General features: G+C 45.5%; 1 pseudogene; it reads right to left on the bottom strand.

The window, feature by feature from the left end:
- Nucleotides 1-20,377: 20,377 nt before the first annotated feature.
- LOC129830573 (uncharacterized) overlaps nucleotides 20,378-27,048 on the bottom strand; it is a 23,040-nt pseudogene continuing 16,369 nt past the window's right edge.

Genomic DNA, 27,048 nt, shown 5'->3' on the forward strand with positions numbered 1-27,048 from the left:
ACACACCCATCTGCATACCTGACAACATGGCCTGTCTATCTCTCTGGCCTCTCCCCCTCTCCCCCTTTCCTCCTCCTCTCTCTCTCTCTCTCTCTCTCTCTCTCTGTCTCTTCACCCCCCTCTCTCCCTCCCCCCTCTCTCTCTCTCTCCCTCCCCCCTCTCTCTCTCTATCTCTCTCCCGCTCTCTCTCCCTCCCCCTCTCTCTCTCTCTCTCCCCCTTTCTCTCTATCTCTCTCCCTCCCCCCTCTCTCTCTCTCCCTCCCCCCTCTCTCTCTCTATCTCTCTCCCGCTCTCTCTCCCTCCCACCTCTCTCTCTATCTCTCTCCCCCCCCCCTCTCTCTCTCTCTCTCTCTCTCTCTCTCTCTCTCTCTCTCTCCCTCCCCCTTTCTCTCTCTCTCTCTCCCTCTCTCTCTCTCCCTCTCTCTCTCTCCCTCCCCCCTCTCTCTCTCTCCCTCCCCCCCTCTCTCTCTCTCCCTCCCCCCTCTCTCTCTCTCCCTCCCCCTCTCTCTCTCTCTCTCCCTCTCTCTCTCACACACCCTGTCCCTGGTTCTGTTTCCTTCTCACCTCTGTCTTTTCGACTTCTTCCTCTCTTTCGCTTTCTCTCTTTCTCTCCCCCCTCCCTCCTCTCTGAGGGTCAATACTGTGTGTGTTTGGGATTCAGGCGTTCTGGTTGTAGATACACACCCTGTTAGCAGGATTAGCCTTGTTGTCCTATCAGTGTAAACCTGGGATTAAGCCTAGCTCTCAGGGGACGAACACACATTAGCAAGGATGTGTCTGGATTTTTTTATTGTGTGTGTGTCCTGGCTACAATGTCTTCTGTATGCTTTCTGCAGTACTTTATCTATTCACTCACCATGGAACAGACCTCTACTATCCAGAATACAGACCTTTACTATCCAGAGTACAGACCTCTACTATCCAGAGTACAGACCTCTACTATCCAGAATACAGACCTCTACTATCCAGAGTACAGACTTCTACTATCCAGAGAACAGACCTCTACATCCAGAGAACAGACCTGTACTATCCAGAATACAGACCTCTACTATCCAGAGTACAGACCTCTACTATCCAGAGTACAGACCTCTACATCCAGAGAACAGACCTCTACTATTCATAATACAGACCTCTACTATCCATAATACAGACCTCTACATCCAGAATACAGACCTCTACTATCCAGAGTACAGACCTCTACTATCCAGAGTACAGACCTCTACATCCAGAGAACAGACCTCTACTATCCAGAGTTCAGACCTCTACTATCCAGAGTACAGACCTCTACTATCCAGAGTACAGACCTCTACTATCCAGAGTACAGACCTCTACTATCCAGAGTACAGACCTCTACTATCCATAATACAGACCTCTACATCCAGAGTACAGACCTCTACTATCCAGAGTACAGACCTCTACTATCCAGAGTACAGACCTCTACATCCAGAGTACAGACCTCTACTATCCAGAGTACAGACCTCTACTATCCAGAGTTCAGACCTCTACTATCCAGAGTACAGACCTCTACATCCAGAGAACAGACCTCTACTATCCAGAATACAGACCTCTACTATCCAGAGTACAGACCTCTACTATCCAGAGTTCAGACCTCTACTATCCAGAGTACAGACCTCTACTATCCAGAGTACATACCTCTACTATCCAGAGTTCAGACCTCTACTATCCAGAGTACAGACCTCTACATCCAGAGAACAGACCTCTACTATCCAGAATACAGACCTCTACTATCCAGAGTACAGACCTCTACATCCAGAGAACAGACCTCTACTATCCAGAATACAGACCTCTACTATCCAGAGTACAGACCTCTACATCCAGAGAACAGACCTATACTATCCAGAATACAGACCTCTACTATCCAGAGTACAGACCTCTACATCCAGAGAACAGACCTCTACTATCCAGAGTTCAGACCTCTACTATCCAGAATACAGACCTCTACATCCAGAATACAGACCTCTACTATCCAGAGTACAGACCTCTACTATCCAGAGTACAGACCTCTACTATCCATAATACAGACCTCTACTATCCATAATACAGACCTCTACATCCAGAGTTCAGACCTCTACTATCCATAATACAGACCTCTACTATCCAGAGTTCAGACCTCTACTATCCATAACACAGACCTCTACATCCAGAGTACAGACCTCTACTATCCAGAGCACAGACCTCTACTATCCAGAATACAGACCTCTACATCCAGAGTACAGACCTCTACTATCCATAATACAGACCTCTACTATCCATAATACAGACCTCTACTATCCAGAGTACAGACCTCTACTATCCAGAATACAGACCTCTACTATCCAGAATACATACCTCTACTATCCAGAATACAGACCTCTACTATCCAGAGTACAGACCTCTACTATCCAGAGTACAGACCTCTACTATCCAGAGTACAGACCTCTACTATCCAGAGTACAGACCTCTACTATCCAGAATACAGACCTCTACATCCAGAGTACAGACCTCTACTATCCAGAGTTCAGACCTCTACTATCCAGAGTACAGACCTCTACTATCCATAATACAGACCTCTACTATCCATAATACAGACCTCTACTATCCATAATACAGACCTCTACATCCAGAGTACAGACCTCTACTATCCATAATACAGACCTCTACTATCCAGAGTACAGACCTCTACTATCCATAATACAGACCTCTACATCCAGAGTACAGACCTCTACTATCCATAATACAGACCTCTACTATCCAGAGTACAGACCTCTACTATCCAGAATACAGACCTCTACTATCCAGAGTACAGACCTCTACTATCCAGAGTACAGACACTATTTCTACTTCTGCTGCCCTGCCTGTTCTGTGTGAAAACCGCAGTTTAAAGAGTGAACCACGGGAGTGAATGTGGCTGGTGAAGAGAGAGGGAGAGAATGAGAGAGAGGCTGAGGGGAAGAGGGGAGCAGGGGGCGTGTGGGGGTGATGATGACTGGTCTCAGGGTAAAGGTCAGCCCCCTTAGCCATGGTTTACTCCTGCTCTGGGAGCCAGTCACGACCCGGTCAGCGGAGGTTCAGGTGTCACTGGGATATGGCTGAGTGACGGGACCGAGACCTCCCCTCCTCTATCCTATGTGGAATCTTCAACACCCCCCCCAAGCCTCCATAAACTAAACATTACCACAGCGTTTCACTCAGCAGGCTAGCAGACTGTGGTAGCACTCTGGAATTTGATGTATTCAGTCTACACTCACACACTGTGTGCCTGCTTCACACAACACTTATACAAACACCGGAAAACACACACACACACACACGCACACGCACACGCACACGCACACGCACACGCACACACACACACACACACACACACACACACACACACACACACACACACACACACGTGTATGGGTGGTGTGTGAAAGTGGTTTGTGTTAGACTGTGTCATGGGGATCTTACTGCTGATAGGTTGACAGCGTTGACCAGGCCAGAAAGCTAGAGTGTCTGGAGGCTAAATATGGTCAATGATGTCATGATGCTTTGTGAGCATGGTTGACTATGTCATTATGCTCCATATTGACAGAGCAACTATAGAATTATAAAGCTATATCATAATAAGATTGAAATCCTCTAAGCTACAGGGGGATCTCTTCCTACAATCTTGCACCGATTTCCTTCACTTTCGGCTCAAAGGAAGCGTGTTGTCCTCTTGCATCCAACTGACCAGTTAATACTCAGCTGCGTTTCTATTTTTGTTTATTTTCACAGATTTTGTGTTTTGGAATATCCGGTATCCCTAGCATACTATGCTGTCACAATATAAATTATATAAGCATTTGTTGGGCAATTTACAACCAGTAGCCTGGGCCCGTCCGTTCTCACGTAACAGAAGGCCTATCAAACCAGACCAACGACAACAGAAGGCCTATCAAACCAGACCAACAACAGTAGGCCTATCAAACCAGACCAACAACAGAAGGCCTATCAAACCAGACTGACAACAGAAGGCCTATCAAACCAGACCAACAACAGAAGGCCTATCAAACCAGACTGACAACAGAAGGCCTATCAAACCAGACCAACGACAACAGAAGGCCTATCAAACCAGACCAACAACAGTAGGCCTATCAAACCAGACCAACAACAGAAGGCCTATCAAACCAGACCAACGACAGTAGGCCTATCAAACCAGACCAACGACAGTAAGCCTAACAAACCAGACTGACAACAGAAGGCCTATCAAACCAGACTGACAACAGAAGGCCTATCAAACCAGACCAACGACAGTAAGCCTAACAAACCAGACCAACGACAGTAGGCCTATCAAACCAGACCAACGACAGTAAGCCTTTCAAACCAGACCAACGACAACAGAAGGCCTATCAAACCAGACTGACAACAGAAGGCCTATCAAACCAGACCAACGACAGTAAGCCTAACAAACCAGACCAACGACAGTAGGCCTATCAAACCAGACCAACGACAGTAAGCCTTTCAAACCAGACCAACGACAACAGAAGGCCTATCAAACCAGACTGACAACAGAAGGCCTATCAAACCAGACCAACGACAGTAAGCCTAACAAACCAGACCAACGACAGTAGGCCTATCAAACCAGACCAACGACAGTAAGCCTTTCAAACCAGACCAACGACAACAGAAGGCCTATCAAACCAGACCAACGACAGTAGGCCTATCAAACCAGACCAACGACAGAAGGCCTATCAAACCAGACTAACGACAACAGAAGGCCTATCAAACCAGACCAACGACAACAGAAGGCCTATCGAACCAAACCAGACCAACGACAGTAGGCCTATCAAACCAGACCAACGACAGTAGGCCTATCTAACCAGACCAACGACAGAAGGCCTATCAAACCAGACCAACGACAGTAGACCTATTTAACCAGACCAACGACAGAAGGCCTATCTAACCAGACCAACGACAACAGTAGGCCTATCAAACCAGACCAACGACAGTAGGCCTATCTAACCAGACCAACGACAGAAGGCCTATCTAACCAGACCAACGACAACAGTAGGCCTATCAAACCAGACCAACGACAGAAGGCCTATCAAACCAGACCAACGATAGTAGGCCTATCTAACCAGACCAACGACAGAAGGCCTATCTAACCAGACCAACGACAACAGAAGGCCTATCAAACCAGACCAACGACAGAAGGCCTATCAAACAAGACTGACAACAGTAGGCCTATCAAACCAGACTGACAACAGTAGGCCTATCAAACCAGACTGACAACAGAAGGCCTATCAAACCAGACCAACAACTGAAGGCCTATCAAACCAGACTGACAACAGTAGCCCTATCAAACCAGACTGACAACAGTAGGCCTATCAAACCAGACTGACCACAGAAGGCCTATCAAACCAGACTGACAACAGAAGGCCTATCAAACCAGACTGACGACAGTAGGCCTATCAAACCAGACTGACAACAGTAGGCCTATCAAACCAGACCAACAACAGTAGGCCTATCAGACCAGACTAACAACAGAAGGCCTATCAGACCAGACTGACAACAGTAGGCCTATCAGACCAGACTGACAACAGTAGGCCTATCAAACCAGACCAACGACAATAGAAGGCCTATCAAACCAGACTGACAACAGAAGGCCTATCGAACCAGACTGACAACATAAGGCCTATCAAACCAGACTGACAACAGAAGGCCTATCGAACCAGACTGACAACAGAAGGCCTATCAAACCAGACCAACAACAGTAGGCCTATCAAACCAGACTTACAACAGTAGGCCTATCAAACCAGACCAACGACAACAGAAGGCCTATCGAACCAGACTGACAACAGAAGGCCTATCAGACCAGACCAACAACAGTAGGCCTATCAAACCAGACTGACAACAGAAGGCCTATCAAACCAGACTAACAACAGAAGGCCTATCAAACCAGACTGACAACAGTAGGCCTATCAAACCAGACTAACAACAGTAGGCCTATCAAACCAGACTGACAACAGTAGGCCTGTCAAACCAGACTAACAACAGTAGGCCTATCAAACCAGACTAACAACAGAAGGCCTATCAAACCAGACTGACAACAGTAGGCCTATCAACCCAGACTGACAACAGTAGGCCTATCAGACCAGACTGACAACAGTAGGCCTATCAGACCAGACTGACAACAGTAGGCCTATCAGACCAGACTGACAACTTCCTAACCTATTCGAAATTGTTCACAGATCATGACAATTAGGCAAAATAATTTGGCTATATTTAGTCTGCATGAAATTGTGCTTTGCTGGGGGGGTTATTGAGTGAATGATTCTGTAATGGTTGCAGTCCACAAAGATGGAATCGCATTGATTGAAATGTATCAGCTCCATTAATTTACCACCCATACGGTGGGGAGCTGCTAGCGGAAGTTCATGTGATCTCTGTGAAAGAAACCCCTTGACCATTGCTGACCATGTCATAATTCTAGTGTTCACAGGTTACCATGGTTAGTGATGTCATAATCACTTGTCAATGTGGTGGACTCTGTCTTAATGCTCCATTTCAATAGATCAGCCATTGACCATTGCTGACCAGGTCATAAAGCCAAAGTGTCGATAGGTTAACCAATGTTGACCACATGTCAGGATGTTTTGACCGGGGTTGATCGTGTCGTGACTTGCATTTAGGTTGACCGTTCCTGATGATATCATAACTGTGTCATAAAATTTGGGATACATCCTTATTTTCACCACCCTGTTGTCTGGTTGGATTGCCTGGGGAAACTGTGAATACACACTTACAGCTACAGACACAGGTGTAGGTAGAGGGGGAGAGAGAGAGGAAGTGAAGAACAAACACCATTGTAAATACAACCCATATTTATGCTTACTTATTTTAACTTGTGTGCTTTAACCATTTGTACATTGTTACAACACTGTATATATTTAATATGACACTCATAATGTCTTTATTGTTTTGAAACTTCTGTATGTGTAATGTTTACTGTTAATTCGTTTTGTTTGTTTCACTTTTGTGTATTGTCTACCTCATTTGCTTTGGCAATGTTAACACATGTTTCCCATGCCAATAAAGCCCCTTGAATTGAATTGAATTGAATTGAATTGAGAGAGAGAGAGAGAGAGAGAGAGAGAGAGAGAGAGAGAGAGAGAGAGAGAGAGAGAGAGAGAGAGAGAGAGAGAGAGAGAGAGACAAACACACACACAGCAGGCAAGCAGGGAAATCTAGTGAAGTAAGAGTGCTTAAGGCATTTCATATCAACCCCACAAAAAGTCTTCAAAAAGCAACCCACTACTACGAACAGTTACTGTTCCAGAATGCACCTTCTTTAGAAGACATACAGGAAGTTCTAACAGAGAGATGCCACCACTGTTCAGCTTAATAACGACAGAATATGTTGATCTCATTGCATAAACCAATGATTGTTCCCAAGGCACGTCAGTCCCGTAAAGGTTAAAGGGAAGCTATTCTAATCAGAGCCTCTTTATACAACAGCAGCTCAATAAGGTCAACTGGTGTCACAACATTCACAACAGGGTGGGTGTTTGTGTATGTGTGTGTGTGTGTGTGTGTGTGTGTATGTGTGTGTGGGGGGGCTCTCTTGTCTACCTTCATTCTCTCCCTTTCTGCATCTCTCTCTTTCTCTGTCATCTCATTTTGTCTCATTTTTGTGCTAGTGTAACACACATATCGTTTATACGAGTGTAAACATACACACATGCTCTCTCTCTCTCTCTCTCTCTCTCTCTCTCTCTCTCTCTCTCTCTCTCTCTCTCTCTCTCTCTCTCTCTCTCTCTCTCTCTCTCCTCTCTCTCTCTCTCTCTCTCTCTCCTCTCTCTCTCTCTCTCTCTCTCTCTCTCTCTCTCTCTCTCTCTCTCTCTCTCTCTCTCTCTCTCTCTCTCTCTCTCTCTCTCTCTCTCTCTCTCTCTCTCTCTCTCTCTCTCTCTCTCTCTCTCTCTCTCTCACACACACACACACACACATACACACACACACCGCGACACAGTGGCATGTGACGGGGTGATCCTTGGGCCGATCGGCTGTATTGATTATTGGGCCTGAGGAGGCTTGTGGAGCGGCAGCAGTAATTAGGCCTTTTTGGTGTGGATTAGCTGAGAGAAAAGGTCACCCACTCAACATTACTGGCAGGACAGGGAGTAGGGGGGAGGAAGGGGAGGAGGGTGGAGGAAGGGTGGAGGAGGGGGAGGAGGGGGGAGAAGGAGAGGTGGCTGGACCCTAGATGGACCCTAGATTTAGCTGTTCAATGTTTTGTCTATTGCTAAGACGGCCTGTACACCCCTTCTTTTTAAGCTGTAGAGCTCCACCATACTGTGTCTTATGTGAATTTCTCTCTCTCTCTTCCTCTCTCTCTCGTTCTGCAGGATGAGATGGGTTCACAACCTGTAGTCCAGGGTTTCAGAGTGTTTCTGAGAAGGTCATGACCCCCAGAGTGTAACCTGGACAAACATCTCTGACAGAGGCTTCTGGCTGCGGAGGGAAATGGAATGTTCCTTTTTGTTTTAGTTTTTTTATGTCCTCACATTTTTTTTCAGAGTAGAAAACATGTCTAACTAAACCTAACTAACCCTAACCCTAGCTCAATGTTGATGAAGAACTAAGGTGTTTGTAGAAAGTGTGTTTAGTTAGCTAGTCATCAGTGTATAGTCTATAGTGGGGACCTATGTGTGTTACTTGTTACTTAAAGGATTATATAAATGGAATTTACCCTAAAAGCTGTTAGAAATATACTGGTGTACTGAAATATGTACAACAATGTCAGGAAATATCTCCATATATTAATGAAGAACTGTAGGGGAATCTGTTCTTAACAATTTAGCTATTTAATCATTTACATTCTCCCTCCTACATCATGGCTATAACTGGACTCAAATATAGGATTACTGACTTAAATACAAACTACTGAACAAAAATATAAATGCAACATGCAATCATTTCAAAGATTTTACTGAGTTACAGTTCATATAAGGAAATCAGTTAATTGAAATAAATAAATTAGGCTCTAATCTCTAGATTTCAGTAGTAGTACTGGCAGTAGGAATACAGATATGCATCTGTTGGTCACAGATACCTTAAAAAAAAGTAGGGGCGTGGATCAGAAAACCAGTCAGTATCTGGTGTGACCAGAATTTGCCTCATGAAGCACGACACATCTCCTTCACATAGAGTTGATCAAGCTGTTAAATGTGGCCTGTGGAATGTTGTTCCACTCCTCTTTAATGCGAAGTTGCTGGATATTGGTGGGAACTGGAACACGTTGTTGTACACGTCAATCCAGAGCATCCCAAACATGTTCAATGGGTGTCATGTCTGGTGAGTATGCAGACCATGGAAGAACTGGGACATTTTCAGCTTCCAGGAATTGTGTACAGATCTTTGCGACATGGGGCCGTGCATTATCATGCTGAAACACGAGGTGATGAATGACACGACAATGGGTCTCTGGATCTCGTCACGGTATCTCTGTGCTTTCAAATTGCCATCTATAAAATGCAACTGGGTTTGTTGTCTGTAGCTTATGCCTGCCCATACCTTAACCCCACCGCCACCATGGGGCACTCGGTTCACAACGTTGACATCAGCAAACCGCTCACCCACACGATGTCATACACATGGTCTACGATTGTGAGACCGGTTGGACGTGCTGCCAAATTCTCTAAAACGATGTTGGCGGCAGCTTATGGTATAGAAATTAACATTATATTCCCAGGCAACATTTATGGTGGACATTTGCAAAATTGCAAACCTTGATACATCTGTGGCATTGTGTTGTGTGACAAAACTGCAAATGTTAGAGTGGACTTTTGTTGTCCCCAGCACAAGGTGCACCTGTGTAATGATATTGCTGATATTGCTGTTTAATCAGCTTCTTGATATGCCACACCTGTCAGGTGGATGGATTATCTTGGCAAAGAAGAAATGCTCATTAACAGATTTGTAAACAAATTTGTGCTCACCATTGGAGAGAAATAAGCTTTTTGTGCATATGGAACATTTCTGGGATCTTTTATTTCAGCTCATGAAACATATGACCAACACTTTACATGTTGATTTTATATTTTTGTTCAGTGTAGATAGTGTATTACTTGGCAGTACTTGCCTAACCACCATACGATCATTCTACTGTGCATGAGTCAGGGAGAGGAAGCTCAGTGCTTGTGCAAAGCTGCAGCGCTCCTAGAGGAAAGATCATGCAAGCGTCTCAGAACTTATCCTGGCAAAATTACCAGATGGGGAGAGACTTGTGGGTTTACATAATGACTGTGTATGGGTGTGAGTTGGCACTTCCTGTGTGTGTGTACATGCACGTTCACCCACCCATACGTGTATAGCTTTTATGCAGATGTGTTTGACCTCTCCAAGTGTATATTGTCTCTCCAATTGTAAAGAAATGAGATGGCTGGACTGAGGAGGGCCCGCGTGTTGCCGGTTCCTCCTCCACCACTACGTTTTGGCTAGTTTTGTATAAATCTTTACTTTGTTTGCTCATAATGTTCATGCAATAATTTCCTACGACCAACAAACACTTCTGGAGCATGAATTGGAAGCTACACATGTATATCTCAGCCTCCCAGATCTGGAATAGCCCATTCCCTCCAGCGGGCTGACCTGTTGCTGCTGACGAAGATGCCAGAAGGCAACGAAGAAGAGGAAGGAAAGGGGGAGTCCAAGCTGAAAAGACAGGCTACACGGCCTCCTCTTCCTAGTGTCCTGATGGCTAATGTCCAATCGCTGGAAAATACACTTTGAGAACTCAGAGCAAGGCTTCAATCAAAGAGGGGGATCAGGGAATGCTGTGTCTTTATTTTTACTGAGACATGGCTTACGGACAATACACTTGTCCTCTGCTGTACTTCCTGTTCACCCACAACTGTGTGGCTTTGCACGACACCAACTCCATCTTCAAGTTTGCTGAAGACACCACGGTTGTAGGCCTGATAACCAACAACAACGAGTCAGCCTATAGGGAGGAGGTAAGTGAACTGGCATTGTGGTGTCATGACAACAAACTCTCCCTCAACGTCAGCAAAACAAAGGAGTTGATTGTTGACTTCAGGAAGCAGAGGAGGGAACATGCCCCAATCCACCTCAATGGTACTGTAGTAGAGAGAGTCATTTGTTTTAAGTTTCTCTGCATCCACATCACTGAGGACTTGTCATGGACAAACATCACCACCACTATTGTCAAGAGGGAGCAACAGCATCTCTACGTCCTAACACGGCTGAAGAAATTCGGAATGCTGCCCCGGTTCCTCTCCAAATAGAACCTCTGCATCGTCGAGAGCATCCAAACCAGTTGCATCACGGCCTGGTACGGGAATTGCTTTGTCCATGACTGCAGTGGGTGTTGACGACGACCCAGTTCATCACTGGGCCATTGCTTCCACCCATCCTGGACATTTACTGGAAACGGTGCTTGAGGTAGGTACGCAGCATCATCAAGGACCCCCACACACCCCAGCCATGAACTGTTTTCTCCCTTACCATTTGACAGACGGTATCGGAGCATGAGGTCTGATACCAACAGGCTCACAGAACACTTGAACTGGACTGACCCCCTGCACTGATTCTCTGCACCTTAGCACACATCACAACTGCTGCTACCAGCCTCCTGTTACCCTGCTCAATTCAAACACTTTCCCCATCCCTCCTTCCCCAATACACTTGGAAATGGTGTACTGTAAATTGTGCCTTCCTGTATTATACTTAGGGTAAAATGTAGATTATATTCTACTGCCATTTACCTTGTGTTTGTATTCTTATCTTCTACTATTTCTTATTGTTGTTGATTGTCGAGAAGGAACCTGCAAGTATGCATTTGTTGGACTATGTATACCATGCATATATCCTATATACTCGACTAAAAAGACTTGAAACTGTCTCACCAAGTGTGTACAGTATATTGTCTGTAAATGTCAGTGAAGATGCCAGGGAACACAGACATGAAGAAGTGTATTGGTCTGCTGCCTGTCTGTCTGTGGATGAATGGCAACAGAGCAAGACACCATACAGGTAAAGGCCAAACAAACAGAGGATCAGTTCCAACAGCCAAAACCAACCACAACCACAACCAGCCACAACCAACCAAGAAACCAGCCACAACCATCCACAACCATCCACAACCATCCACAACCAGCCACAACCATCCACAACCAGCCACAACCAACCAAAACCAGCCACAACCATCCACAACCATCCACAACCAGCCACAACCAGCCACAACCAGCCACAACCATCCACAACCATTCACAACCAGCCACAACCATCCACAACCAGCCACAACCATCCACAACCATCCACAACCAGCCACAACCAGCCACAGCCATCCACAACATCCACAACCAGCCACAACCAGCCACAACCATCCACAACCATCCACAACCAGCCACAACCATCCACAACCAGCCACAACCAGCCACAGCCATCCACAACATCCACAACCAGCCACAACCATCCACAACCATCCACAACCATCCACAACCAGCCACAACCATCCACAACCATTCACAACCAGCGACAATCAGCCACAACCAGCCACAACCATCCACAACCAGCCACAACCATCCACAACCATCCACAACCATTCACAACCAGCCACAACCAGCCACAACCAGCCACAACCAGCCACAACCATCCACAACCATCCACAACCAGCCACAACCATCCACAACCATTCACAACCAGCCACAACCAGCCACAACCATCCACAACCAGCCACAACCATCCACAACCATCCACAACCATTCACAACCAGCCACAACCATCCACAACCATCCACAACCATCCACAACCATTCACAACCAGCCACAACCATCCACAACCATCCACAACCATCCACAACCAGCCACAACCATCCACAACCATCCACAACCATCCACAACCATTCACAACCAGCCACAACCAGCCACAACCATCCACAACCAGCCACAACCAGCCACAACCAGCCACAACCATTCACAACCAGCCACAACCCTCCACAACCATCCACAACCATCCACAACCATCCACAACCATCCACAACCATCCACAACCAGCCAAAACCCAGAGAATAATTAAGTTATCCCTAGACATTGATCTGAGGTCAGTTAGCTTTTTTGCTTTGTAATGGTTATGCTTAAAATTAAGTTAAGGAAAGCTAATCTCAGATCTGTGCCTAAAGAATACTTCTACTCGGAGGCCAAAACTTTCCTTGAGCAACTCTCCTCCCCTTCCCCACACAAAATATACATGAAAATATTAATTCTGTTATTGTTAAATATGTAAATTTATAGCAGGATAGAGAAAGTCACCTTGAAGCCACCTACAAGAGTTTAAAAGGCTGTGTTGCCCTTGGGAAATGGAAGTATGTACATTTATATAATTTTATATGTAACCTAAACTTGTTTGTGTAATGTTTGAAAATTGTATTGATTTGTTGCATTATATATTGGGACTGTAGATTCAGTTGTCATAGTAGTAGGTTGGTGGGATTTTGCTTGGATTTTGTAGCTTGGATAGTTGTGTTATGATTTTGTTGCCATGGTATTAATGTGTGGCTAAGTTGACGTGACCTCACCAGGATAGACCCAGAATAGACCAAGCATAGACCCTTTCAGAGGAGTCTATCTGGACTCTGCAGGGATCCTGCATTCCAGAGTTCATCAGGGGGTCAAAAGTGTCACCACATACATCACAGCTGTAGCAGAATGGCACACAAGGTTGCCATGGCAATCGGCCATTTTTGCTGCGACAGAAGAGAAACAGACAGACACAAGGATTGTGTGTGTGTGTGTGTGTGTTTCCTTCTCACCAAGGCGCCTGTGTGTGTCTTCCTTGTTTGATTTCTGTAGGCTCTCTGTGTTCTCAGCTGCTCTCCACTGAACCAGGAAAAGGGGAGCTAATATGAGGATGGTGTACGATTAGACCGTTTTGGACCCTGGAAACATTTTGTTTTAACATTACTGCTAGATAAAGGTCGCTCTCCTTCTCTGTTGTCTTATATACCATAACTGTAGTGATGAAATATCCATGATGAGAATCCATCATCACCCCATCAACAAAGCAACCGTACCCTTCCTAAATGTTCCAACATCCCAATGGAAAACTGCCTGTTTCCCTGGTAACCAAACCCGCTCGCTTTGTCATGGAATGAAGGCGGTGGAGGCTGGGGGGCCGGGGGGCACGACATCACACTGACCTCTGCCTGACCTCTAGGTGTGGGCGCTGATTGGTTTCCTGTTCTTCCAGACCAAGCATTCTGATTGTCTCTCCGCGAGCACAAAGACGAGGTTTACTAAATATAACGTTCACTACTTAGAGTATGGAAAATACAGGATGGGGATTCCTTTCTTAACTTATTCTAGATGTGTGAATGTCTGATAGAGGTGTACATACCCAGATTTCAGTGGCAAATGTCCTAACAGAGAATGTTCTTGGTATGTGTTTTAGAGACTTGAGGTGCTGTTTGCTTGAACTCCTCAAACACTCAATGTGGAAGACATTCTGCCCTCTACTGCCCCTAGAGGAGGAGAGAGCAAGAGAGAAAGAGATCAGGGAGAGAGAGAGTGACACAAATAACAAAAGAGAGAAAGAGAAAGAAAGAAAAAGTGAATGGAGAGAAATAGAGCACCAGGAGATATAGACAGTGTTTACAGGGGGCAGAGCAGTAAGATGGTGATAAGGAAGCAATAGCGTTGGAGAAAGGAAAGAAACACAGAGAGAGGAGGGGGGAGGTACAGTCGTGGCCAAAAGTTTTGAGAATGACACAAATATTAATTTCCGTCATTAATTTCCATGTATTTTTTTTTCTTCAGGGAAGAACAATAAAGGCTAGAAAAATACCTGAACAACTCCATATGATTAGCCGTACTGTCTCTCTGTCAACGCCTCCATCCACCATCTCCCTACCTCCATCGCCTTACCAAGCATCTCGAATGGCAGCTGCCGTGTGAGACAGCAGTGTAAGGCATTGCATCACAGTACAAGAGCGTCACTGTAGTACCTGGTTCGAATCCAGGCTGTATCACATCCGGCTGTGATTGGGAGTCCCATAGGGCGGCGCACAGTTGGCAAAGCGTCGTTCGAGTTAAGGCTTGGCCGAAGTAGGCCGTCATTGTAAATAAGAATTTGTAGTTAACTGACGTGCCTAGTTAAAAAGTTTTTTTTAAACAGCTACGTGAAAAAATGATCAACTGCCATTTTATTTCAATTTGCTCCTGTCATTGTTATCTGTATTTCCTTCCAGCTCTGTTCGTCGTCTGGCTATAATCTCTATTGGATTCCTATTGATGATATCACAGACTCTCTATTGTTCTGTTATGTTTATGGAATCAGGCTGATGCTGTTGTGGGTTTAGCGGTTTATGCTGAATAGACCCTGTCACATGGGCAGCGATACCATCTGATTTGATAAAGAGGACTATGACAGAATAATACGCATTATCTTAAAGTGTGTGCGTGTGTTATCAGATGTATTTTATTTACCAGCCCATATTAAATACATTACAATCGCTATTATCTACATGTAATGAACAGCACGCACGCCTCTTGCTTAACAGTATATTGTCTTCGCTCACAAAACCTTATTGGTAATTGATCTTGAGTCCTTTGTCAAACATTTTTGAAAGCCCTCTTGAAAAAACCTTAGCCAGCTGTACCACTGAAAAATAAATTTGAAGGCGTGGGTTGGTCGCATTTCAAGATGAGGGGTTAGTTGTACCTATTGAACCCAGTTACATACAGTAGTCTCTTCAGTCTGTGTGAAGGGGGAGCAACTGTGGATCAGTCTGTGTGAAGGGGGAGAACTATGGGTCAGTCTGTGTGAAGGTGGAGCACTGTAGGTCAGTCTGTGTGAAGGGGGAGAACTATGGGTCAGTCTGTGTGAAGGGGGAGAACTATGGGTCAGTCTGTGTGAAGGGAGAGAACTATGGGTCAGTCTGTGTGAAGAGGGAGAGCACTGTAGGTCAGTCTGTGTGAAGGGAGAGCACTGTAGGTCAGTCTGTGTGAAGGGGGAGAACTATGGGTCAGTCTGTGTGAAGGGAGAGCACTGTAGGTCAGTCTGTGTGAAGGGGGAGAACTATGGGTCAGTCTGTGTGAAGGGGGAGAACTATGGGTCAGTCTGTGTGAAGGGAGAGCACTGTAGGTCAGTCTGTGTGAAGGGGGAGAACTATGGGTCAGTCTGTGTGAAGGGGGAGAACTATGGGTCAGTCTGTGTGAAGGGAGAGAACTATGGGTCAGTCTGTGTGAAGAGGGAGAGCACTGTAGGTCAGTCTGTGTGAAGGGAGAGCACTGTAGGTCAGTCTGTGTGAAGGGGGAGAACTATGGGTCAGTCTGTGTGAAGGGGGAGAACTATGGGTCAGTCTGTGTGAAGGGAGAGAACTATGGGTCAGTCTGTGTGAAGAGGGAGAACTATGGGTCAGTCTGTGTGAAGGGAGAGCACTGTAGGTCAGTCTGTGTGAAGGGGGAGAACTATGGGTCAGTCTGTGTGAAGGGGGAGAACTATGGGTCAGTCTGTGTGAAGGGGGAGAACTATGGGTCAGTCTGTGTGAAGAGGGAGAGCACTGTAGGTCAGTCTGTGTGAAGGGGGAGCACTGTGGGTCAGTCTGTGTGAAGGGAGAGCACTGTGGGTCAGTTTGTGTGAAGGGAGAGCACTGTAGGTCAGTCTGTGTGAAGGGGGAGAACTATGGGTCAGTCTGTGTGAAGGGAGAGCACTGTAGGTCAGTCTGTGTGAAGGGGGAGAACTATGGGTCAGTCTGTGTGAAGGGAGAGCACTGTAGGTCAGTCTGTGTGAAGGGGGGGAACTATGGGTCAGTCTGTGTGAAGGGAAAGCACTGTAGGTCAGTCTGTGTGAAGGGGGATAACTATGGGTCAGTCTGTGTGAAGGGGGAGCACTGTGGGTCAGTCTGTGTGAAGGGAGAGCACTGTAGGTCAGTCTGTGTGAAGGGGGAGAACTATGGGTCAGTCTGTGTGAAGGGGGAGAACTATGGGTCAGTCTGTGTGAAGGGAGAGAACTATGGGTCAGTCTGTGTGAAGAGGGAGAACTATGGGTCAGTCTGTGTGAAGGGAGAGCACTGTAGGTCAGTCTGTGTGAAGGGGGAGAACTATGGGTCAGTCTGTGTGAAGGGGGAGAACTATGGGTCAGTCTGTGTGAAGGGGGAGAACTATGGGTCAGTCTGTGTGAAGGGGGAGAACTATGGGTCAGTCTGTGTGAAGAGGGAGAGCACTGTAGGTCAGTCTGTGTGAAGGGGGAGCACTGTGGGTCAGTCTGTGTGAAGGGAGAGCACTGTGGGTCAGTTTGTGTGAAGGGGGAGAACTATGGGTCAGTCTGTGTGAAGGGGGAGAACTATGGGTCAGTCTGTGTGAAGGGAGAGCACTGTAGGTCAGTCTGTGTGAAGGGGGGGAACTATGGGTCAGTCTGTGTGAAGGGAGAGCACTGTAGGTCAGTCTGTGTGAAGGGGGGGAACTATGGGTCAGTCTGTGTGAAGGGAGAGCACTGTAGGTCAGTCTGTGTGAAGGGGGAGAACTATGGGTCAGTCTGTGTGAAGGGGGAGCACTGTGGGTCAGTCTGTGTGAAGGAGGAGAACTATGGGTCAGTCTGTGTGAAGGGGGAGAACTATGGGTCAGTCTGTGTGAAGGGGGAGCAACTGTGGATCAGTCTGTGTGAAAGGAGAGAACTATGGGTCAGTCTGTGTTAAGGGGGAGGACTGTGGGTCAGTTTGTGTGAAGGGGGAGAACTATGGGTCAGTCTGTGTGAAGGGGGAGAACTATGGGTCAGTCTGTGTGAAGGGAGAGCACTGTAGGTCAGTCTGTGTGAAGGGGGAGAACTATGGGTCAGTCTGTGTGAAGGGAGAGCACTGTAGGTCAGTCTGTGTGAAGGGGGGGAACTATGGGTCAGTCTGTGTGAAGGGAGAGCACTGTAGGTCAGTCTGTGTGAAGGGGGAGAACTATGGGTCAGTCTGTGTGAAGGGGGAGCACTGTGGGTCAGTCTGTGTGAAGGAGGAGAACTATGGGTCAGTCTGTGTGAAGGGGGAGAACTATGGGTCAGTCTGTGTGAAGGGGGAGCAACTGTGGATCAGTCTGTGTGAAAGGAGAGAACTATGGGTCAGTCTGTGTGAAGGGGGAGGACTGTGGATCAGTCTGTGTGAAAGGAGAGAACTATGGGTCAGTCTGTGTGAAGAGGGAGAACTATGGGTCAGTCTGTGTGAAGAGGGAGAACTATGGGTCAGTCTGTGTGAAGAGGGAGCGCTGTGGGTGTGAAGGGGGTTAGACGTATGATGTCAAACAGACATATTTATATTAATCTAACACTCCGGGAGAAGAAGGAGGATTCTATTCACCTTATTTAAGAACCAGGAAACAAAACAATATCCGAACGTTCTGTTTTGTAGAGGACTTCCTTTGCGGCGCTCTTGCCGTTTCGCAAACATTAGCTAGCTAGCTCAAAATGTTGTGCCGTCATTCCAAGAAAAACCTTTCAAAGTCGAATGGCAAGTCGGTGCCACATCCACAGATAAATCTGGAGTGGGAGGACAATATGAAAAAATGTCACATATCACCTACGAAGACACCTTCAAATATTTAATCTCTCGGAGTGGCTGGGTCAGAGATGAGGAGCTACTAAAGCACAGAGGCATATCAATACCTCCACAGCGGCAAAGTTGGGCGGGTGCTTATTCACTGTTTTGAGGATGACAAAGTAAAACATATCATCATTCTGTCTGGATTCTTGTATCATCTGTCGGCACGGTGGAGACTGCAGGGTGTTCTTGTGTTGCAGGGCAGGGTAAGTATTGCGGTCATGCAGCTGTACTACTATGGAAGGTAGCTAGCTCGCTGGCTTTTTGTTTATCATAACCCTTTCTATGACTGACACGTTGACGTTAGCTAGTTACTTAGCTAGCTAGCTAATTGTGATGATACCATATCACTGACCAGAACTGACAACGTTAACTATTACAACATGCGCACACAGTTCTTGGTTTCAATGGCTCATTGTGTAAGTATATCAGTCTAATCTCGAATGGCAATGAGGTAGGTACAGAAGCAAGGTGAGTTTTACAATCAAATAGGAAATTACCAACCTAAACCTACTAGTTAAAAGGGAATTGTGTAAACTAGCCAACTGTGAAAACCATGTAAACTAATGTTCTGTACTATAATTGACTATTGTAACAGTAGTGTTTTGGTGAAGGTGCAGAATGCTGTGTATGGAGGGTTGACAGGGGTGGCCTGTACAGATGAGCAATGCCAGTGGAACTCAGGGACGCAGCGGACAAACCAAGTGAACTCAGGGACAAACCAAGTGAAGAGTTCTCTGACAGCACCCCAGCCACTTCTCCATCTCTACCTCCAGCTCCGGTGTACCACTCCCACAACGCGCTTAAGAAGAGTTTGGAAGGGGCCTATGTTCCAGCTCAGTCATCAGGTTCCAGCAGCATTCACACAGCTACAGCAGCCTCATGGTGAACACGGCATCAACATGCAGTGTCAGAAATGCTTGTCATTTTATGACGTTTAAGTTAAGCTGGAGGAGTGTAATGTGCCAGCTTGGAGGAGGTTACTAAAGCACAGAGTGCCTCCCATGCCTGGTTTGACCCACGTAAACCTCGGATGAATTCAAGTCAGGCAGACTGTCCAAATATGTTCATCTATGTGGTATCTAGGGTCTAATACTTCCGTGTTTTTAAATAGTTCCTATATTTCGTGCCTTGTAAAGCTCTCTGTCAGCTCTACCTCATTATCCAAGCACAACTCTTGATTGCTGTTTTTTTCTGTCTTCATATGCACATTTACCTGATTATATTTGTATAATTCTCTGTGTTTTTTTATGTCTTGCCTTGTACAGCTCTCTTCATACATGTTTATCTAATGCCTACGGATAACTCCTTATGATATAGGAATATGTTTTTTTGTACCTTGTATAGCTCTTTCTTTTCATATGACACTTCATGAACTTACCTCAGCATACCATCATTCATCTTGCACTTGGCAAATGATCGTGTTAAGAAAAACACTATGAAATTCAGCTTTGTTGACATTTTCTTTGATACTTAACATTTTGAAATGAAGGACTAGGAGGCACGTCTAAGGGTTTCAAATGTGTTTTCAGTTTGATTCTGGGTTTGGTTTTAAAAGGGCAAGAAAACAGTATGGCACTTCATAAACGGTTGTCTTCCCTCTTGGTCTGTTAGAGACATGTTGGTGTTGAAGAAAATGTATTTGAAATAGATTGAAGAAGGGATGATAGCTGCACCTATTGGATGCCTGTCATTATCAGGAAGTTACAGTACAGTTTTAATGTAGGAACATTAAAATGATTCAGATTCAATTGGAAACTATATATACACACAGTATATAAAGTTACATTTCATATGTATGAACATTCTCACTGCTCACTCGGCATCCTCATGGAGGATCTCACCTTGCATGTTAACAAGGGCTGCACAGATTCTAAGGACTTTGTCCATTTTGTGCGTCAGGTTGATGGGAACAGTCTAGGAGAGGATTGTGAACACCTTGAGTCATCTGATAACTCTCTCAACATGTATACGTACATTAGTTATCCTTCTCGTGCTTGTGACATCCTCGTCAGACAGCTGCTCTCCTTTCTGGGTGAAGGCAAGGTTTACCTTCCTCTCATACAGCAGAACTCGGATGGTGAAGCCCCTGTCTGCCATAACTTCATCGCCAGGCCTAAGGTATTCCAGGAAGCCAGAGTTTTGGGTGATGAACTTGTCACTGCATATGCCTCCATCTGCAGGAGAAATTAACATAATGAGTCCACATGGAGAAATGGCAACCAAATACTGTAGAGTATTTCTGGAATAATAGTGTCTGTATGACTCCCCTCTGGAATCTAGATTGTGTGCTTTCTGAAGAGTGTTTTCGGAGCAATTGATGATTCAAGTGGTGTTGGGGAACTTCTCTTTGAAGCACTGAGGCATTGTGTTCTGGATTGGCTCCCTCGGCAGCCATGGAATGTAGATCCTCATGTGCTCCTCCATTGTGTCAATCCAGTAGGAAAGGATTCTGCTCACTATTTCCCGGGACACAACAAAGCATTCAGCAAGATCACCCTGGAGTAGATTCAGCTTCAGCTTCATCAAGGTTATCAGTATTTGATCAGTGATATATATTTTGAAGTTAGACATGTAGAATTTCTGCAGAAACGCTACAAGGTCAAAGACAACACTATGAGGAAGGCCAGGATACAACACTGAGCTAGTGTCATTCTTCAGGATGGTGTGGGTCAATGGCTCTGCACCACCACATATTTTAAATGTATTTTTATTTCACCTTTATTTAACCTCTCTAGGGTATGTGGGACGGTAGCGTCACACCTCGTCAACAGCCAGTGAAACTGCAGGGCACCAAATCCAAAACAACAGAAATCCCATAATTAAAATTCCTCAAACATACAAGTATTTTACACCATTTTAAAGATACACTTGTTGTAAATCCAGCCACAGTGTCCGATTTCAAAAAGGCTTCACGACAAAAGCACACCAAACGATTATGTTAGGTCAGAGCCAAGTCACAGAAAAACACAGCCATTTTTCCAGCCAAAGAGAGGAGTCACAAAAAGCAGAAATAGAGATAAAATTAATCACTAACCTTTGATGATCTTCATCAGATGACACTCATAGGACTTCATGTTACACAATACATGTATGTTTTGTTCGGTAAAGTTCATATTTATATCCAAAAATCTGAGTTTACATTGGCGCGTTATGTTCAGTAGTTCCAAAACATCCGGTGATTTTGCAGAGAGCCACATCAATTTACAGAAATACTCATGATAAACATTGATAAAAGATACAACTGTTGGATACATGGAATTTTAGATCCATTTCTCCTTAATGCAACCGCTGTGTCAGATAAATAAATAAAAAAGATATCCGCCATGTTGTGTAGTCAACAGAAGTCAGAAATAGCATTATAACTATTCACTTACCTTTGATGATCTTCATCAGAATGCACTCCCAGGAATCCCAGTTCCACAATAAATGTTGGTTTTGTTCGATGAAGTCCATCATTTATGCCCAAATACCTCCTTTTGTTCGCGCGTTTAGACCAGTAATCCATATTCATGACGCGCGATCACTAGGTGCAGACAAAAAGTCAAAAAGTTCCGCTACAGTCCGTAGAAACATGTCAAACGATGTATGGAATCAATCTTTAGGGTGTTTTTAACATAAATCTTCAATAATGTTCCAACCGGAGAATACCTTTGTCTTCAGAAATGCAATGGAACCCAAGCTAACTCTCTCATGTGAACGCGCAAGGTCAGCTCGTGGCTCTCTGGCAGACCTCTGACTCATTCCCCTCTCATTCTCCCCCACTTCACATTAGAAGCCTCAAACAAGGTTCTAAAGACTGTTGTCATCTAGTGGAAGTCTTAGGAAGTGCAATATGACCCAATTTCCACTGTATCTTGGATAAGCAAAGAGTTGAAAAACTACCTACCTCAGATTTCCCACTTCCTGGTTGGATTTTTTTCTCAGGTTTTTGCCTGCCATGTGAGTTATGTTATACTCACAGACATCATTCAAACAGTTTTAGAAACTTCTACTAATAATATGCATATCCTAGCATCTGGCCCTGAGTAGCAGGCAGTTTACTCTGGGCACGCTTTTCATCCGGGCGGGAAAATACTGCCCCCTACCCAAGAGAGGTTAACCAGGTAGGCTAGTTGAGAACAAGTTCTCATTTACAACTGCAACCTGGCCAAGGTAAAGCAAGCAGTGCGACACAAACAACAACACAGAGTTACACATGGAATAAACAAACATACAGTCAATAACACAATAGAGAAAAAGTCTATATACAGTGTGTGCAAATGAGGTAAGATAAGGGAGGCAATAAATAGGCCATAGTGGCAAAATAATTACAATTTAGCAATTAAACACTGGAGTGATAAACGTGCAGAAGATGAATGTGCAAGTAGAGATACTGGTGTGCAAAGGAGCAAAATAAATAAATAAAAGTATGGGGATGAGGTAGTTGGATGGGCTATTTACAGGTGGGCAATGTACAGGTGCAGTGATCTGTGAGCTGCTCTGACCGCTGGTGCTTAAAGTTAGTGAGGAAGATATGGAAATCCAGCTTCAGTGATTTTTGCAATTCGTTCCAGTCATTGGCAGCAGAGAACTGGAAGGAAAGGCGGCCAAAAGAGGGATTGGCTTTGGGGGTGATCAGTAAAATATACCTGCTGGAGAGCGTGCTACGGGTGGGTGCTGCTATGGTGACCAGTGAGCTGAGATAAGGCAGGGCTTTACCTAGCAAAGACTTATAGATGACCTGGAGCCAGTGAGTTTGGTGACAAATATGAAACGAGGGCCAGCCAACGAGAGCATACAGGTCGCAGTGGTGGGTACAATATGGGGCTTTGGTGACAAAACGGATGGTACTGTGATAGACTGCATCCAATTTGCTGAGTAGAGTGTTGGAGGCTATTTTGTAAATGGCATCGCCGAAGTCAATGATCGGTAGGATGGTCAGTTTTACGAGTGTATGTTTGGCAGCATGAGTGAAGGATGCTTTGTTGCAAAATAGGAAGCCAATTCTAGATTTAATTTTGGATTGGAGATGCTTAATGTGAGTCTGGAAGGAGAGTTTACAGTCTAACCAGACACCTAGGTATTTGTAGTTGTCCACATATTCTAAGTCAGAACCGTCCAGAGTAGTGATGCTAGACGGGCGGGCAGTTGTGAGCAGCGATCGGTTGAAGAGCATGCATTTAGTTTTACTTGCATTTAAGAGCAGTTGGAGGCCACGGAAGGAGAGTTGTATGACGTTGATGCTCGTCTGGAGGTTAGTTAACACAGCGTCCAATGAAGGGCCAGAAGTATACAGAATGGTGTTGTCTGCGTAGAGGTGGATCAGAGACTCACCAGCAGCAAGAGGGACATCATTGATGTATACAGAGAAAAGAGTCGGCCCGAGAATTGAACCCTGTGGTACCCCCATAGAGACTGCCAGGGGTCCGGGCAACAGGCCCTCCGATTTGACACACTGAACCCTGTCTGAGAAGTAGTTGGTGAACCAGGCGAGGCAGTCATTTTAGAAACCAAGGCTATTTAGTCTGCCGATAAGAATGTGGTGATTGACGGAGTCGAAAGCCTTGGCCATGTCGATGAATACGGCTGCACAGTATTGTCTCTTATCGATCAACGGTTTTGATATCGTTTAGGACCTTGAGCGTGGCTGGCGTGCACCCATGACCAGCTCGGAAACCAGATTGCATAGCGGAGAAGGTGCGGTGGGATTCGAAATGGTCGGTGATCTGTTTGTTAACTTGGCTTTCAAAGACCTTAGAAAGGCAGGGTAGGATAAATATAGGTCTGTAACAGTTTGGGTCTAGAGTATCTCCCCCTTTGAAGAGGTTGATGACCACAGCAGCTTTCCAATCTTTGGGGATCTCAGACGATTCGAAAGAGAAGTTGAACAGGCTAGTAATAGGGGTTGCAATAATTTCGGCTGATAATTTTTTTAAAAGAGGGTCCAGATTGTCTAGCTCTGCTGATTTGTAGGGGTCCAGATTTTGCAGCTCTTTCAGAACATCAGCTATCTGGATTTGGGTGAAGGAGAAATGGGGGAGGTTTAGGCAAGTTGCTGTTGGGTGTGCAGGGATGTTGACCAGGGTAGGGAAGGGCAAACATTGGGTTTGTTTGTGGCAGGTGGGCTTGTTGACTGGTTCTCTTGACACATAGCTATAATCAGTCAGTGAGTCCCATTGAGTATCAGCATATTTATGCTACGGTGCCATTGGCACACTCAGATCAGACTTAGCTAGCCAGCTAAGTGAGTAAGCTAGGCAACAGTTAGCTAGCTACAGTATGTTATGACTTAGGAGTGGCTACTAACTAGTAACATAATTAGCCAAGCTAGCTAACTTCTGCCTGATGCAGGACACCCATCTGTGACGATAGATAGCGAGTCGCAGCTAGCTAACAGCTACCCGTATGTGTTGAAGTCCTGATGAGATGTCACCTCTTGGTTTGTACTGGAGCATAATAGCCCAGCCACTTCTCAGGAAAGGGTGCTCTTCAGTCGGACTCTTGTCCACGAAGTGATAGAATCACACGTAGGGTTGGTTTCGTGTTTTTTTTCAAGTGCAATGCTTTGAGCCAAAGCTGAAGAGACTCCTTGTCCTTAGGAGGTGGGTGCAAATCAAAAGGCGCCTCACAACTGCACTCGCTCCTCAAAACCTTCCTGCTCCATGAACAGCCTCCATTTCTGCCAGTTCTTGTGGCATCCCCTTACCGAACATAAAATGCCCATTTTGCGCGAATCCATGTTTGGAAAGGTGTGAGAAGCGATACTGAGTTAGTTAGCTAGCTGCGAACTATTGGCTGGAAGTGCTTAACCGGAAGTCCCCCACAAAAAAAACCTAAACAGACCCCGCCCATATTTCAGTTGAAAATTAGGTGAATAGGAGCAGAATGCTGTTGTGTGTGTGTGTGTGTGTGTGTGTGTGTGTGTGTGTGTGTGTGTGTGTGTGTGTGTGTGTGTGTGTGTGTGTGTGTGTGTGTGTGTGTGTGTGTGTGTGTGTGTGTGTGTGTGTGTGTGTGTGTGTGTGTGTCCATACTATAATTGTGTACGATGGGGGTCATTACCTGGTCACTGGTTCAGGCCCCAGCGTAATGAATGGAGAAGAGAACACATAGAACGGTTCAGTTTCCATAGAAACATCTCTCAAAAGCTAATAGAAACATAATCTAAAGTAAACATGTGTTTGAAGATACATACAAAAAGACCCAAAATCAAAGATTATTGTACAAAAAATGATGTTAAAAAAATCTAAATTTAATACAATATTAGTTGTTGCTGCTGCTGTCATAATTAACTGGGTCATCACATACCACCCTGCATCCCACTGCTGGCTAACTTCTGAAGCTAAGCAGTGTTGGTCCTGGTCAGTCCCTGGATGGGAGACCAGATGCTGCTGGAAGTGGTGTTGGAGGGCCAGTAGGAGGCACTCTATTCTCTGGTCTAAAAAATATTATTATTCCCCAGGGCAGTGATTGGGACACTGCCCTGTGTAGGGTGCTGTCTTTCAGATGGGATGTTAAATGGGTGTCCTGACTCTCAGTTGTCACTAAAGATCCCATGGTGCTTATTGTAAGAGTAGGGGTGTTAACCCTGGTGTCTGGGCTAAATTCCCAATCTGACCATCATGGTCACCCAATCATTTACAATTGGCTCATTCATCCACCCTCCTGTAACTGTTCCCCAGGTTGTTGTGGTGAATGTATTCTCAGTCAACGTACCTGGTTATGTAAAAGAAATGTATATGGGGAAGGTGGGTCAGTCTGAAGGGGAAGCTCTTGGGATCTGTTTGTGTGAAGAGGAGCACTGTAGGTCAGTCTGGTTGAAAGGGGAGCAGTGTGGGTGTGAATGGGGACTACTGTAGGTCAGTGTATGTGAATAGGGACTACTGTAGGTCAGTGTATGTGAATGGGGACTACTGTAGGTCAATGTATGTGAATGGGAACTACTGTAGGTCAGTCTGGTTGAAAGGGGAGCAGTGTGGGTGTGAATGGGGACTACTGTAGGTCAGTGTGTGTGAATGGGGACTACTGTAGGTCAGTGTGTGTGAATGGGGACTACTGTAGGTCAGTGTATGTGAATGGGAACTACTGTAGGTCAGTCTGGTTGAAAGGGGAGCAGTGTGGGTGTGAATGGGAACTACTGTAGGTCAGTGTATGTGAATGGGGACAACTGTAGGTCAGTGTATGTGAATGGGAACTACTGTAGGTCAGTGTATGTGAATGGGAACTACTGTAGGTCAGTGTATGTGAATGGGAACTACTGTAGGTCAGTGTATGTGAATGGGAACTACTGTAGGTCAGTGTATGTGAATGGGGACTACTGTAGGTCAGTGTATGTGAATGGGGACTACTGTAGGTCAGTGTATGTGAATGGGGACAACTGTAGGTCAGTGCATGTGAATGGGGACTACTGTAGGTCAGTGTATGTGAATGGGGACTACTGTAGGTCAGTGTATGTGAATGGGGACTACTGTAGGTCAGTGTATGTGAATGGGGACAACTGTAGGTCA

This window comes from Salvelinus fontinalis, chromosome 32, assembly GCF_029448725.1.
Source record: "Salvelinus fontinalis isolate EN_2023a chromosome 32, ASM2944872v1, whole genome shotgun sequence".
NCBI lineage: Eukaryota > Metazoa > Chordata > Actinopteri > Salmoniformes > Salmonidae > Salvelinus > Salvelinus fontinalis.